The sequence below is a fragment of the Cryptomeria japonica genome, unplaced genomic scaffold (genome assembly GCF_030272615.1).
Source record: "Cryptomeria japonica unplaced genomic scaffold, Sugi_1.0 HiC_scaffold_262, whole genome shotgun sequence".
Classification (NCBI taxonomy): Eukaryota; Viridiplantae; Streptophyta; class Pinopsida; order Cupressales; family Cupressaceae; genus Cryptomeria; species Cryptomeria japonica.
Genome location: NW_026729084.1, coordinates 100,001 through 115,000, shown reverse-complemented (window position 1 = coordinate 115,000; position 15,000 = coordinate 100,001). Strand labels below are relative to the sequence as shown.

At 60.0% G+C, this 15,000-nt stretch overlaps 1 non-coding gene across 1 annotated transcript; it reads right to left on the bottom strand.

The window, feature by feature from the left end:
• Nucleotides 1-3,958: 3,958 nt before the first annotated feature.
• LOC131869750 (5S ribosomal RNA) lies at nucleotides 3,959-4,077 on the bottom strand. The gene has a single exon (XR_009368124.1). It is a non-coding gene; the product is annotated as a 5S ribosomal RNA (ribosomal RNA).
• Between the last annotated feature and the right edge of the window lie 10,923 nt (nucleotides 4,078-15,000).

The following is a 15,000-nucleotide window of genomic DNA, read 5'->3' as shown; positions in this document are numbered from 1 at the left end:
CGCACCTCCGCCAGGGTGGGCACCTTGGTGCGCACAACTTGCCTGGGGTGCGCACCAGGAAGGGCTCAAGATGGCACCCGCGTTCCGTTTTTTTCACTATCTTTCAGAACGGAAATTTTAAAATCTCGTTTTTTTTTGCCTTTTCTGGAAATTAGTGAAGGCAGCGCATCAAAGGTGCGCAACGCTGGTGCGAACCTGGGAGCGCTCCGATGTGTGCTCCAAGGTGCGGCGTGCACGAAGTCGGACCCCGGTTTGCCCCGGGTGCGCACCTCGCGTGCACCTTGGTGCGCACACCTTGGCTGGGTTGCGCGCCCTGGTGGGCACCATGGTGCGCACCAAGGAGCGCTCCGAAGTGTGCTCCAAGGTGCGGCGTGCACGAAGTCGGAGCCCGGTTTGCCCCGGGTGCGCACCTCGCGTGCACCTTCGCCGCGGTGGGCACCATGGCGTGCACGAAGTCGGAGCCCGGTTTGCCCCGGGTGCGCACCTCGCGTGCACCTTCGCCGGGGTGGGCACCTTGGTGTGCAGACCTTGGCTGGGTTGCGCGCCCTGGTGGGCACCATGGTGCGCACCAAGGAGCGCTCCGAAGTGTGCTCCAAGGTGCGGCCTGCACGAAGTCGGAGCCCGGTTTGCCCCGGGTGTGCACCTCGGGTGGGCACCTTGGTGCGCATGCCTTGCCTGGGCTGCGCACCAGGGCGGGCTCAAGATGGCACCCGCGTTCCTTTTTTTTCACTATCTTTCAAAACGGAAATTTTAAAATCTCATTTTTTTTTGCCTTTTTCTGGAAATTAGTGAAGGCAGCGCATCAAAGGTGCGCACCTCGCTGCCCACCACGGTGCGCAACGCCGGTGGGCACCCGGGAGTGCTTCGAAGTGTGCTCCAAGGTGCTGCGTGCACGTTGTCGGAGCCCGGTTTGCCCCGGGTGCGCACCTCGCGTGCACCTTCGTCGGGGTGGGCACCTTGGCTGGGTTTGCCCCGGCTGCGCTCCGAAGCGGGGTTATTGGAGCGCCGCCTCTTTTTTTGTCGGAGCGTTTGGTGGGGTTTCTCGCATTGGCTCTTCCGAGGCCCGGTTGCCACCCTGGCGCGCACGAAGTCGGAAGTAGGGTTAATTGCCCGGGTGCGCACCTTTGCCAGGGTGGGCACCTTACCTGGGCTGCGCACCAGGGCGGGCTCAAGATGGCACGCGCGTTCCGTTTTTTTCACTATCTTTCAAAACGGAAATTTTAAAATCTCCTTTTTTTTTTGCCTTTTCTGGAAATTAGTGAAGGCAGCGCATCAAAGGTGCGCACCTCGCTGCCCACCTTGGTGTGCTCTGAGGTGCGCACCCGGGAGCGCTACGAAGTGTGCTCCAAGGTGCGGCGTGCACGTTGTCGGAGCCCGGTTTGCCCCGGGTGCGCACCTCGCCTGCACCTTGGCCGGGGTGGGCACCTTGGCTGGGTTTGCCCAGGGTGCGCTCCGAAGCGGGGTTACTGGAGCGCCCCCTCTTTTTTTGTCAGAGCGTTTGGTGGGGTTTCTCGCATTGGCTCTTCCCAGGCCCGGTTGTTGGGTGCGCTCCCACCCTGGCGCGCGCGAAGTTGGAAGTTGGGTTAATTGCCCGGGCGCGCACCTTCGCCAGGGTGGGCACCTTGGTGCGCACACCTTGGCTGGGCTGCGCACCAGGGCGGGCTCAAGATGGCACCAGCATTCCCTTTTTCTCACTATCTTTCAAAACGGAAATTTTAAAATCTCGTTTTTTTTTTGCCTTTTATGGAAATTAGTGAAGGCATCGCATCAAAGGTGCGCACCTCGCTGCCCACCTTGGTGTGCTCCGAGGTGCCCACCACGGTGCGCAACGCCGGTGCGAACCCGGGAGCGCCCCGATGTGTGCTCCAAGGTGCGGCGTGCACGAAGTCGGACCCCGGTTTGCCCCGGGTGCGCACCTCGCGTGCACCTTGGTGCGCACACCTTGGCTGGGTTGCGCGGCCTGGTGGGCACCATGGTGCGCACCAAGGAGCGCTCCGAAGTGTGCTCCAAGGTGCGGCGTGCACGAAGTCGGAGCCCGGTTTGCCCCGGGTACGCACCTCGCGTGCACCTTCGCCGGGGTGGGCACCTCGGCTGGGTTGCGCGCCCTGGTGCGCACCAAGGAGCGCTCCGAAGTGTGCTCCAAGGTGCGGCGTGCACGAAGTCGGAGCCCGGTTTGCCCCGGGTGCGCACCTTCGCCGCGGTGCGCACCATGGCGTGCACGAAGTCGGAGCCCGGTTTGCCCCGGGTGCGCACCTCGCGTGCACCTTCGGCGGGGTTGCGCGCCCTGGTGGGCACCATGGTGCGCACCAAGGAGCGCTCCGAAGTGTGCTCCAAGGTGCGGCGTGCACGAAGTCGGAGCCCGGTTTGCCCCGGGTGCGCACCTCGCGTGCACCTTCGGCGGGGTTGCGCGCCCTGGTGGGCACCATGGTGCGCACCAAGGAGCGCTCCGAAGTGTGCTCCAAGGTGCGGCGTGCACGAAGTCGGAGCCCGGTTTGCCCCGGGTGCGCACCTCGCGTGCACCTTCGCCGCGGTGGGCACCATGGCGTGCACGAAGTCGGAGCCCGGTTTGCCCCGGGTGCGCACCTCGCGTGCACCTTCGCCGGGGTGGGCACCTCGGCTGGGTTGCGCGCCCTGGTGCGCACCAAGGAGCGCTCCGAAGTGTGCTCCAAGGTGCGGCGTGCACGAAGTCGGAGCCCGGTTTGCCCCGGGTGCGCACCTCGCGTGCACCTTCGCCAGGGTGGGCACCTCGGTGCGCACACCTTCTCAATGTTTTCTTGCCTTTTCTGGAAATTGGTGAAGGCAGCGCATCAAAGGTGCGCACCTCGGTGTGCTCCGAGGTGCGAACCCGAGAGCGCTCCGAGGTGCCCACGAAGTCGAAAGTCGGGTTAATTGCATTGTTTTCCCCGGGTGCGCTCCGAGGTGCGCAACATCGGCGCGCACCAAGGAGGGCTCCGAAGTGTGCTCCAAGGTGCGCACGATGGCGTGCACCTCTGGTGCGCACGATTCGGAGCTCGGTTTGACCGGGGTGCGCACACCTTGGCTGGGTTGCGCACCTTTTGTGCGCTCCAAGGTGCGCACGAAGTCGGAGCTCGGTTTGCCCCGGGTGCGCACCTTCGCCAGGGTGCGCACCTTGATGCGCACGCCTTGGCTGGGCTGCGCACCTTGGTGGGCGCCATGGTGCGCACCTTTCGTGCGCTCCAAGGTGCGCACGAAGTCGGAGCTCGGTTTGCCCCGGGTGCGCACCTTGGTGGGCGCCATGGTGCACTCCGAGGTGCCCAAGATTGGTGCGCACCAAGGAGCGCTCCGAAGTGCGCTCCAAGGTGCGCGCGAAGTCGAAAGTTGGGTTAATTGTCCGGTTTGCCTCGGGTGCGCACCTTGCGTGCACCTTCGCCAGGGTGGGCGCCTTGGTGCGCACACCTTGGCACCCGCGTTTCCTTCATTTTAAATTTTTTTTTTTTACAATCTCTCAAGTGGGAAATTCTATAATCTCAACTTTTTTTGCCTTTTCAGGAAACTTTTGAATGGAGCGCATCATTGGTGCGCTCCGAAGTGTGCTCCAAAGCTCTCTCCAGCTGCGTGCACCTGCCCCGGCCGCGCACCCGGCCCCGCCCAGCTTCGCTCACCTGTCCCGGGCGTCTGGTGCGGAACCTTAGAGTAAGAAACATCACCGTGCACCTTGGCCAACGTGCGCGACTCGACCGAGCGCGCACTGGCCGAGGTGCACACCGATTTCACCTGGGTGCGCGCGCAGCACCTCGGGCGCACCGGGGTGCGCGCACAACGCCCGGGTTGCACCGTGGCCTGTGTGCTCGGGGCGCCTCGGGTGCGCGCTCGGTGTCGCCCCCGCGCGCGCGGTAGTGCGGGCAGCGCACCCCGGCCCGGCCCGGCCCCGACGAGAACGCAAACGGGCAAAAGGTTTATTCAAATAGCATTGCGACGCCCGGCGAAAAACTAAAAAAGGGTGCAACACCGGGACTTCCCGGGAGGTCACCCATCCCAGTACTACTCCGGCCCAAGCGCGCTTAACTGCGGAGTTCTGATGGGATCCGGTGCACTAACGCTGGTATGATCGCACCCGTTATGAGCTTGTCGCAGTGTGTACTTAGCAAACCGCGACCCACGTGCGAATCCACCCCGGCCACCCACCCCCGTCGAGGTGCACACCCTCCCTCGCGAAGTGCGCCCCGTTCGCCAAGTGTGAGCCCTGCCCGGGTGCGCGCACCTTGCTAGGGCGTCGGGTGTGCACCCGGCCCGGCCTACGTGCGTGCACCTGGAGGGGGCGTCGTGTGCGTGCAGTGTCCCGTCTGCAACGCGGTGCCCACACACCACCTCGGGCGCAACGACCTGCGCTCACATGTGGGCCGAGTGCACCTTGGTGCATGTTCGGGGCGCCTCGGGTGCACGCTCGATCTTGCCCCGGTGCACCAAGGCGCTCGGTTTGCCCCGGGTGCGCACTTGGTGCAAGGTGGGCACCCAAAATAGGGATCAAGCACCAAAACACAAGTTTCGGGATGCAAAATGGGACCCAAGGACCACAAATGCGTTCCAAGACCCATGATGGGTCCACGAGAACAAAAATGTGTTCCGAGACTTAATAAACAAATATTGGGTTTTAGGAGAAGAAACATGCTCTGATGCCCAAAACGAGAATCGACCCCGAAAAGGCCACAGGCCAAAAGTGGGATGCGAGACAAAAAAAAATGGGACCCGAGGACCAAAATTGGGTTCCCAGGTCGAAGACAGGGCAACCGGACAAGAAACGACCTCTAAGGCTCGAAATGAGTCCCGACGACTAAAACTTGACAAGAAGCACCCATCAGGCACCCAACTCGACACCCATGGGATGCCGACCCACCCGGGCTTCCACCTAGCACACCTTGGCACCCACCCACCCTCGCACCCAACCTCGCACCCAACTTAGCACCTTTGAACCCACATTGGCACTCACCCTGACCCTGGCACCTTGGAACCCACATTGGCACTCACCTTGACCCTGGCACCCACCTTTGCACTCACCTTGGGACCCACCCTGGCTCCCACCTCGGCACCCACCCAGACACCCACCTTGGTTCCTTGGCACCCACCTTGGATCCTTGGCACCCACCCCGACACCCACCTTGGCACGCAACTTGGCTACTTGCCACCCACCTTGGCTCCTTGACGCCCACCCCGACAACCACCCCGTGACCTACCCTGGCTAGGGTTGGTGCACACCCACCCTGGTGCCCACCTTGGCACCCACCCTATGACCCACCTTGGCACGCACCTTAGTACCCACCCCGTTACCCACCCTAGGACCCACCCCGTGACCCACCTTGGCCAGGGTGGGTGCACCCACCCTGGTGCCCACCTTGGCACCCACCCATCCTAGCACCCAGCCTGTGACCGGGCTTGGAACCCAACCTTGCACCCGCACCCGTCTTGGCCAGTGTGGGTGCGCACCCATCCTGGCACCCACGTTGTGACACACCCTTTAACCCACGCACCCTAGCACCCACGTTGGCACCCACCTTGGAACCCAACCTAGCAACTTGGCACCCACCCCGTGACCCACCTTGGCATCCACCATAGCAGTCGCCGACTTGGCACCCACCTCGGCACCCACCTTGACACTTGTGGACCCACCTTGCCACTCACCCTAGCATCGACCCATCCTAGCACCCACCCTGGCACCTTTGCACCCTAGCACTCACCCATCCTAGCACCTAACCTGTGACCCACCTTGACACTCACCCTCGCACCCACCTTGGAACCCAACCTAGCACCCACCCACCCTGACACCAACCCTAGCACCTACCCACCCTTGCACCCACCCTGTGACCCATCTTGGCACCCACCCATCCTACCACTCAACCTATCACCCACCTTCTCACCCACCTTGGCATCCACCTTAGCACCCACCCACACTGGCACCTTGGCACCCACCTCGGGCAAGGTGGGTGCACACCCACCCTGGCACCCAATTTAGAACCCACCGAGCATGTTACCCACCTTGGCACCCACATTGCAGCCCACCCTAGTACCCACCCTATGACCCACATTGGCATCCACACCCTAGCACCCAGGCACCTCGACACCCGCCTTGACACCCACCCTAGCACTGAACCTGTGACCCACCTTGGAACTCACCCTAGAACCCACCCACCCTGTGAACCACCTTGGCATCCACCTTAGCACCCACCCACCTTGGCACCCACTCTAGCACTCACCCATCCTAACACCCAACTTGTTACCCACCTTGGCACCCGCCCTCGCGTCCACCTTGAAACCCACCCTAGCACCCACCCACGCAGGAGCCCACCTTGGCACCCAACCTAACACCCACGCATCCTGGCACCCAACTTGTGACCCACCTTGGAACCCACCCTAGTACCCACCTTTGAACCCACTATATCACCAACCCACCTTGGCACCCACCCTATGACCCTCTTTGGAATCCACCCTAGCACGCACCCACCCTGGCACCCACCATGGAGCGCACCCTAGCACCCACCCACCTCGGCACGCACCTCAACACCCACCTTGGTGTGCGCACTGCGCCAACCTCTCAAAGACCCTATGTGGTGCGCTCCAAAGTGTACACCTTTGGTGCGCTCCAAGGTGCGCACCTTTGGTGCACACCGAGGTGCACACCAAAGTGTGCACCGAGGTGAGCACCAAAGTGCACTCCAGGGTGCACACCAAGGCGTGCACCTTTGGTGCGGTCAATGCAAACGAATTCGGAAGTTGGGGTCGATGTCCTAATCGCTGCTGCAGACTACACGTATGAGAATCGGACAAATAGCTTTATATAGGGGAGGTGTTGCGTTTGATGGGTCGACTCCCCTGGTTGTGTGCACTGCACCAACTTCAAAGACCCTGTCTTGTTTAAGAAGTCAAAAGTTGGGGTGGATGTCCTAATCATTGCTGCAGTCTACGCATGTATGAGAATCAGACAAATAGCTTATATAGGGGAGGTGTTGCATTCGGTGGGTTGACTCCCCTGGTTGTGCGCACTGCGCCAACCTCAAAGACCCCGCATAGCAGAAGAAGTCGGAAGTCGGATTTTGGTGAGCACCAAGGCGTGCACCTTTGGTGCGGTCAACGCAGACGAATTCAGAAGTTGGGGTGGATGTCCTAATCGTTGTTGCAGGCTACACATGTATGAGAATCAGACAAATAGCTTATATAGGGGAGGTGTTGGGTTTGATGGGTCAACTCCCTTGGTTGTGCGCATTACGCCAACCTCAAAGACCTTGTTTTCGTTAAGAAGTCAAAAGTTGGGGTCAATGTCCTAATGGCTCCTGCAGGCTACACATGTATGAGAATCGGACAAATAGCTTATATAGGGGAGGTGTTGGGTTTGATGGGTCGACTCCCCTGGTTGTGCGCATTACGTCAACCTCAAAGACCTTGTTTTCGTTAAGAAGTCAAAAGTTGGGGTCGATGTCCTAATTGCTCCTGTAGACTACACATGTATGAGAATCAGACAAATAGCTTATATAGGGGAGGTGTTGGGTTTGATGGGTTGACTCCCCTAGTTGTTCGCATTACACCAACCTCAAAGACCTTGTTTTCGTTTAGAAGCCGAAAGTTGGGGTCGATGTCCTAATTGCTCCTGCAGGCTACGCATGTATGAGAATCAGACAAATAGCTTATATAGGGGAGGTGTTGGGTTTGATGGGTCGACTCCCCTGGTTGTGCGCATTGCGCCAACCTCAAAGACCCTGCATTGCGGATGAAGTCGAAAGTCAGAGTTTGGTGTGCTACAAGGTGTGGTCGAAGGTGCTCACCTAGGTGTGCACCTTTGGAGCACAGGAAAAGTGCCCTCCAAAAGTGCGCACCTTTGGAGTGCACAAAAGTGCCCTCCAAAAGTGCGCACCTTTGGAGCGCAGAAAAGTGCCCTCCAAAAAGTGCCCTCCAAAAGTGCGCACCTTTGGAGCGCAGAAAAGTGCCCTCCAAAAAGTGCCCTCCAAAAGTGCGCACCTTTGGAGCGCAGAAAAGTGCCCTCCAAAAAGTGCCCTCCAAAAGTGCGCACCTTTGGAGCGCAGAAAAGTGCCCTCCAAAAGTGCGCACCTTTGGAGCGCAGAAAAGTGCCCTCCAAAAAGTGCCCTCCAAAAGTGCGCACCTTTGGAGCGCAGAAAAGTGCCCTCCAAAAAGTGCCCTCCAAAAGTGCGCACCTTTGGAGCGCAGAAAAGTGCCCTCCAAAAAGTGCCCTCCAAAAGTGCGCACCTTTGGAGCGCAGAAAAGTGCCCTCCAAAAAGTGCCCTCCAAAAGTGCGCACCTTTGGAGCGCAGAAAAGTGCCCTCCAAAAGTGCGCACCTTTGGAGCGCACAAAAGTGCCCTCCAAAAGTGCGCACTTTTGGTGCGCACCAAGGCGCTGGTTCGGTCGTTGCAGGCGAGTTCGGAAGTTGGGGTCGATGTCCTGAGCGGAGGTGCAAACTACACAGGTGTCGGAATCGGACAAATAGCTTATATAGGGGAGGTGTATGCTTCGATGGGTCGACTCCCCAGGTTGAGCGCACCGCGCCAACCTCAAAGACCCTACGGTATGGATGAAGTCGGAAGTTGGGTCCGATGACCAATTCGATTAGTAGGTATGCTCATGAGGTCGGAATTTGGGTCCGATGACCTGCCATGTGCAGGAAGGCGAATGTTGACACTGTGCGTTGCAAGGTGCACACCAAGGCGCTGGTGCGGTCTTTTTAGTCGAGTTCGGAAGTTGGGGTCGATGTCCTGATCGGAGGTGCAAGCTACACAGGTGTGGGAATCGGACAAATAGCTTATATAGGGGAGGTGTATGCTTCGTTGGGTCGACTCCCCGGGTTGAGCGCACCGCGCCAACCTCAAAGACCCTACGGTATGGATGAAGTCGGAAGTTGGGTCCGATGACCGATTCGATATGTAGGCATACTCGCGAGGTCGGAATTTGGGTCCGATGACCTGCCACGTGCAGGAAGGCGAATGTTGGCACTGTGCGTTGCAAGGTGCGCACCAAGGCGCTGGTTCGGTCGTTGGAGGCGAGTTCGGAAGTTGGGGTCGATGTCTTGATCGGAGGTGCAAACTACACAGGTGTGGGAATCGGACAAATAGCTTATATAGGGGAGGTGTATGCTTCGTTGGGTCGACTCCCCGGGTTGAGCGCACCGCGCCAACCTCAAAGACCCTACGGTATGGATGAAGTCGGAAGTTGGGTCCGATGACCGATTCGATATGTAGGCATACTCGCGAGGTCGGAATTTGGGTCCGATGACCTGCCATGTGCAGGAAGGCGAATGTTGGGACTGTGCGTCGCAAGGTGCGCACCAAGGCGCTGGTGCCGTCGTTGCAGTCGAGTTCGGAAGTTGGGGTCGATGTCCTGGTCAGAGGTGCAAACTACACAGGTGTGGGAATCGGACAAATAGCTTATATAGGGGAGGTGTATGCTTCGATGGGTCGACTCCCTGGGTTGAGCGCACCGCGCCAACCTCAAAGACCCTACAGTATGGATGAAGTCGGAAGTTGGGTCCGATGACCGATTCGATACGTAGGCATATTGGCGAGGTCTGAATTTGTGTCCGATGACCTGCCATGCGCAGGAAGGCGGAATTTGGGTCCGATGACCGAGTTGATGGCGTGCCATGCGCAGAAAGGCGGAATTTGGGTCCGATGACCGAGTTGATGTTGATGGCCCGCCATGCACAGGAAGGCGGAATTTGGGTCCGATGACCGATTTGAAGGCGTGCCATACGCAAAAAGGCGGAGTTTGGGTCCGATGACCGAGTTGATATTGATGGCCCGCCATGCGCAGGAAGGCGGAATTTGGGTCCGATGACCTGACATACGCATGGAGTCCGACTCGGGGGCCGATGTTCGATTCGATGACTTGCATTGTGGGTAAAGTCGGAAGTTGTGGTCTTTGACCCGATTCGATGACCAGACTTCGGCTGCTTGAGAATCGGACAAATAACTTATATAGGGGAGGTAGTGTTCTCGAGCATCCTCCCCCCGTGCCCGTTTATGTCGATTGATGCTGGTGCTCGACTGGTTGGAGCGCTCGGATGCAAAAATCTTGCACCAGGATTTATCGATTGTGATGGACACGGCAAGTCTCCTGATTGCTATGCAGGAGCTCATCGTGAATCTCTATGCGGCCTTGGTATGGACTCGACCTGCGGAATGGTTCGGCAATGGTAGTCGCTCCAACACGTCCTTGCAATGGCCACAGAGGTGATTCGACTAGAGCTCCAGTCTAGCTTTTGGGTTGCTTGGCGGACTGGTATAGCCGCGATCGAGTTCCGGCCATGAACGTTTTAGATAGCTCTTGGGCTTTCTGGGACGGAAGTCGGAAGTTTGGGCTGTTGTCCGATTTGATGACCATTCTTCGGATGTGTGAGAATCGGACAAATAACTTATATAGGGGACTGTGTTGTCTCACGCAGCCCCCTCCGTGCCCCTCTATCTCGACCGATGTTGGTGCTTGAAAGGGTTGGGATCGCTCGGATTTATAAACGTGCACCACCATTTGTCGAGTGTGAGGGACGCGGCAGGTCTCCTAAATGCTATGCGGGCGCTCTCTGAGAATCTCTATCCGGCCTCGACACAGACTAGTCTTGCTGAATGGTTTGGCACTGGTAGTCGATCCAACACGTCGTTGTTGTGGCCGCCTAGGCGATTCGATTCGAGCCCCCGTCTAGCTTTTGGGTTGCTTGGCGGATTTTGCCCTATCCGCAAGTGAGCTCGGTCCCTAAACGTTCGAGAAACCCGATTGCTATGCGCCGACTCTCTTTCTTGCGAGCCTCCATCTAGCTTTTGGGTCTCTACGGAACGGAAGTCGGAATCTGGGACCGTTGTTTGATTCGACGAGGCAGACTACGGTTGTGCGAGAATCGGACAAATAACTTATATAGGGGAGGTGTTGACTGGAGCATTCTCCCCCGTGCCCCTCTAACTCGACCAATGCTGGCGCTCGAACGGTGGTAGCGCTCGGATTTTCATTGAGCGCCAGCATTGGTCGATTTAGAGGGGCATGCGAGATTCCCGAATGCTATGCGAGGGCTCTAACGGAAATGTCTATTGGTTTCGGTATGGATGCAATTGCGAGTGGTTCGGCAAAGGTAGTCGTTCCGATGCGTCCATGTCGTGGCCAAATCGATAATTCGATTTGAGCCCTCGTATAGCATTTGGGTCTCTCGATGTGATTCCGCATTCCAGTCCCTTTGGGCACTGCTTGAGCCGCATCCCAGGGGGTTCCCTTCCCAATAATCTGCCTCGCAACCCGATTGCTATGCGGTGAGGCTCCTCGGCCGCCTCGGAACTATCTGTGTATCAGACGCATCGCGGGATAAGGGGTTGGCAACGGTAGTCGCCCCAAGCGCGTCCGATGCTTGGACCATTCCGAGGCGGCCCTGAAGCCTCTTCCGTCTAGCCGTTGGGTCCTTCTCGCCGCATCCCTCGCCTCGCACCCCGATTGCTATGCGGTGAGGCTCCTCGGCCGCCTCGGAACTATCTGTGTATCGGACGCGTCGCGGGATAAGGGGTTGTCACTGGTAGTCGCCCCAAGCGCGTCCGATGCTTGGACCATTCCGAGGCGGCCCTGAAGCCTCTTCCGTCTAGCTGTTGGGTCCTTCTCGCCGCATCCCTCGCCTCGCACCCCGATTGCTATGCGGTGAGGCTCCTCGGCCGCCTCGGAACTATCTGTGTATCGGACGCGTCGCGGGATAAGGGGTTGTCATTGGTAGTCGCCCCAAGCGCGTCCGATGCTTGGACCATTCCGAGGCGGCCCTGAAGCCTCTTCCGTCTAGCCGTTGGGTCCTTCTCGCCGCATCCCTCGCCTCGCACCCCGATTGCTATGCGGTGAGGCTCCTCGGCCGCCTCGGAACTATCTGTGTATCGGACGCGTCGCGGGATAAGGGGTTGTCACTGGTAGTCGCCCCAAGCGCGTCCGATGCTTGGACCATTCCGAGGCGGCCCTGAAGCCTCTTCCGTCTAGCCGTTGGGTCCTTCTCGCCGCATCCCTCGCCTCGCACCCCGATTGCTATGCGGTGAGGCTCCTCGGCCGCCTCGGAACTATCTGTGTATCGGACGCGTCGCGGGATAAGGGGTTGTCACTGGTAGTCGCCCCAAGCGCGTTCGATGCTTGGACCATTCCGAGGCGGCCCTGAAGCCTCTTCCGTCTAGCCATTGGGTCCTTCTCGCCGCATCCCTCGCCTCGCACCCCGATTGCTATGCGGTGAGGCTCCTCGGCCGCCTTGGAACTATCTGTGTATCGGACGCGTCGCGGGATAAGGGGTTGTCACTGGTAGTCGCCCCAAGCGCGTCCGATGCTTAGACCATTCCGAGGCGGACCCGAAGCCTCTTCCGTCTAGCCGTTGGGTCCTTCTCGCCGCATCCTTCGCCTCGCACCCCGATTGCTATGCGGTGAGGCTCCTCGGCCGCCTCGGAACTATCTGTGTATCGGACGCGTCGCGGGATAAGGGGTTGTCACTGGTAGTCGCCCCAAGCGCGTCCGATGCTTGGACCATTCCGAGGCGGACCCGAAGCCTCTTCCGTCTAGCCGTTGGGTCCTTCTCGCCGCATCCCTCGCCTCGCACCCCGATTGCTATGCGGTGAGGCTCCTCGGCCGCCTTGGAACTATCTGTGTATCGGACGCGTCGCGGGATAAGGGGTTGTCACTGGTAGTCGCCCCAAGCGCGTCCGATGCTTGGACCATTCCGAGGCGGACCCGAAGCCTCTTCCGTCTAGCCGTTGGGTCCTTCTCGCCGCATCCCTCGCCTCGCACCCCGATTGCTATGCGGTGAGGCTCCTCGGCCGCCTTGGAACTATCTGTGTATCGGACGCGTCGCGGGATAAGGGGTTGTCACTGGTAGTCGCCCCAAGCGCGTCCGATGCTTGGACCATTCCGAGGCGGACCCGAAGCCTCTTCCGTCTAGCCGTTGGGTCCTTCTCGCCGCATCCCTCGCCTCGCACCCCGATTGCTATGCGGTGAGGCTCCTCGGCCGCCTTGGAACTATCTGTGTATCGGACGCGTCGCGGGATAAGGGGTTGTCACTGGTAGTCGCCCCAAGCGCGTCCGATGCTTGGACCATTCCGAGGCGGCCCCGAAGCCTCTTCCGTGTAGCCGTTGGGTCCTTCTCGCCGCATCCCTCGCCTCGCACCCCGATTGCTATGCGGTGAGGCTCCTCGGCCGCCTTGGAACTATCTGTGTATCGGACGCGTCGCGGGATAAGGGGTTGTCACTGGTAGTCGCCCCAAGCGCGTCCGATGCTTGGACCATTCCGAGGCGGCCCCGAAGCCTCTTCCGTGTAGCCGTTGGGTCCTTCTCGCCGCATCCCTCGCCTCGCACCCCGATTGCTATGCGGTGAGGCTCCTCGGCCGCCTTGGAACTATCTGTGTATCGGACGCGTCGCGGGATAAGGGGTTGTCACTGGTAGTCGCCCCAAGCGCGTCCGATGCTTGGACCATTCCGAGGCGGACCTGAAGCCTCTTCCCTCTAGCCGTTGGGGCTTTCTCGCCGCATCCCTCGCCTCGCACCCTGATTGCTATGCTGTGAGGCTCCTCGGCCGCCTTGGAACTATCTGTGTATCGGACGCATCGCGGGATAAGGGGTTGGCAGTGGTAGTCGCCCCAAGCGCATCCGATGCTTGGACCATTCCGAGGCGGCCCTGCAGCCTCTTCCGTCTAGCCGTTGGGGCCATCTCGCCGCATCCCCCACCTCGCACCACGATTGCTATGCGGTGAGGCTCCTTGGCCGCCTCGGAACTATCTGTGTATCGGACGCATCGCGGGATAAGGGGTTGTCACTGGTAGTCGCCCCAAGCGCGTCCGATGCTTGGACTATTCCGAGGCGGCCCTGCAGCCTCTTCCGTCTAGCCGTTGGGGCCATCTCGCTGCATCCCCCACCTCCTCGGCCGCCTCGGAACTATCTGTGTATCGGACGCATCGCGGGATAAGGGGTTGGCAGTGGTAGTCGCCCCAAGCGCGTCCGATGCTTGGACTATTCCGAGGCAGCCCTGCAGCCTCTTCCGTCTAGCCTTTGGGGCCATCTCGCCGCATCCCTCGCCTCGCACCCCGATTGCTATGCGGTGAGGCTCCTCGGCCGCCTGGGAACTATCTTCGTATCGGACGCATCGCGGGATAAGGGGTTGTCACTGGTAGTCGCCCCAAGCGCGTCCGATGCTTGGACTATTCCGAGGCGGCCCTGTGGCCTCTTCCGTCTAGCCGTTGGGGCCATCTCGCCGCATCCCCCACCTCGCACCCCGATTGCTATGCGGTGAGGCTCTTCGGCCGCCTTGGAACTATCTTCGTATCGGACGCATTGCGGGATAAGGGGTTGTCACTGGTAGTGGCCCCAAGCGCGTCCGATGCTTGGACTATTCCGAGGCGGCCCTGCAGCCTCTTCCGTCTAGCCGTTGGGGCCATCTCGCCGCATCCCCCACCTCGCACCCCGATTGCTATGCGGTGAGGCTCCTCGGCCGCCTTGGAACTATCTTCGTATCGGACGCATCGCGGGATAAGGGGTTGTCACTGGTAGTCGCCCCAAGCGCGTCCGATGCTTGGACTATTCCGACGCGGCCCTGTGGCCTCTTCCGTCTAGCCGTTGGGGCCATCTCGCCGCATCCCCCACCTCGCACCCCGATTGCTATGCGGTGAGGCTCCTCGGCCGCCTTGGAACCATCTTCGTATCGGACGCATCGCGGGATAGGGGGCTGTCACTGGTAGTCGCCCCAAGCGTGTCCGATGCTTGGACCATTCCTAGGCGGCCCTGAAGCCTCTTCCGTCTAGCCGTTGGGGCCTTCCCGCCCCATCCCTCGCCTCGCACCCCCGATTGCTATGCGGTGAGGCTCCTCGGCCGCCTTGGAACCATCTGTGTATCGGACGCATCGCGGGATAAGGGGTTGGCACTGGCAGTCGCCCCAAGCGCGTCCGATGCTTGGACCATTCCGAGGTGGCCCTGAAGCCTCTTCCGTCTAGCCGTTGGGGCCTTCCCGCCCCATCCCTCGCCTCGCACCCCGATTGATATGCGGTGAGGCTCCTCGGCCG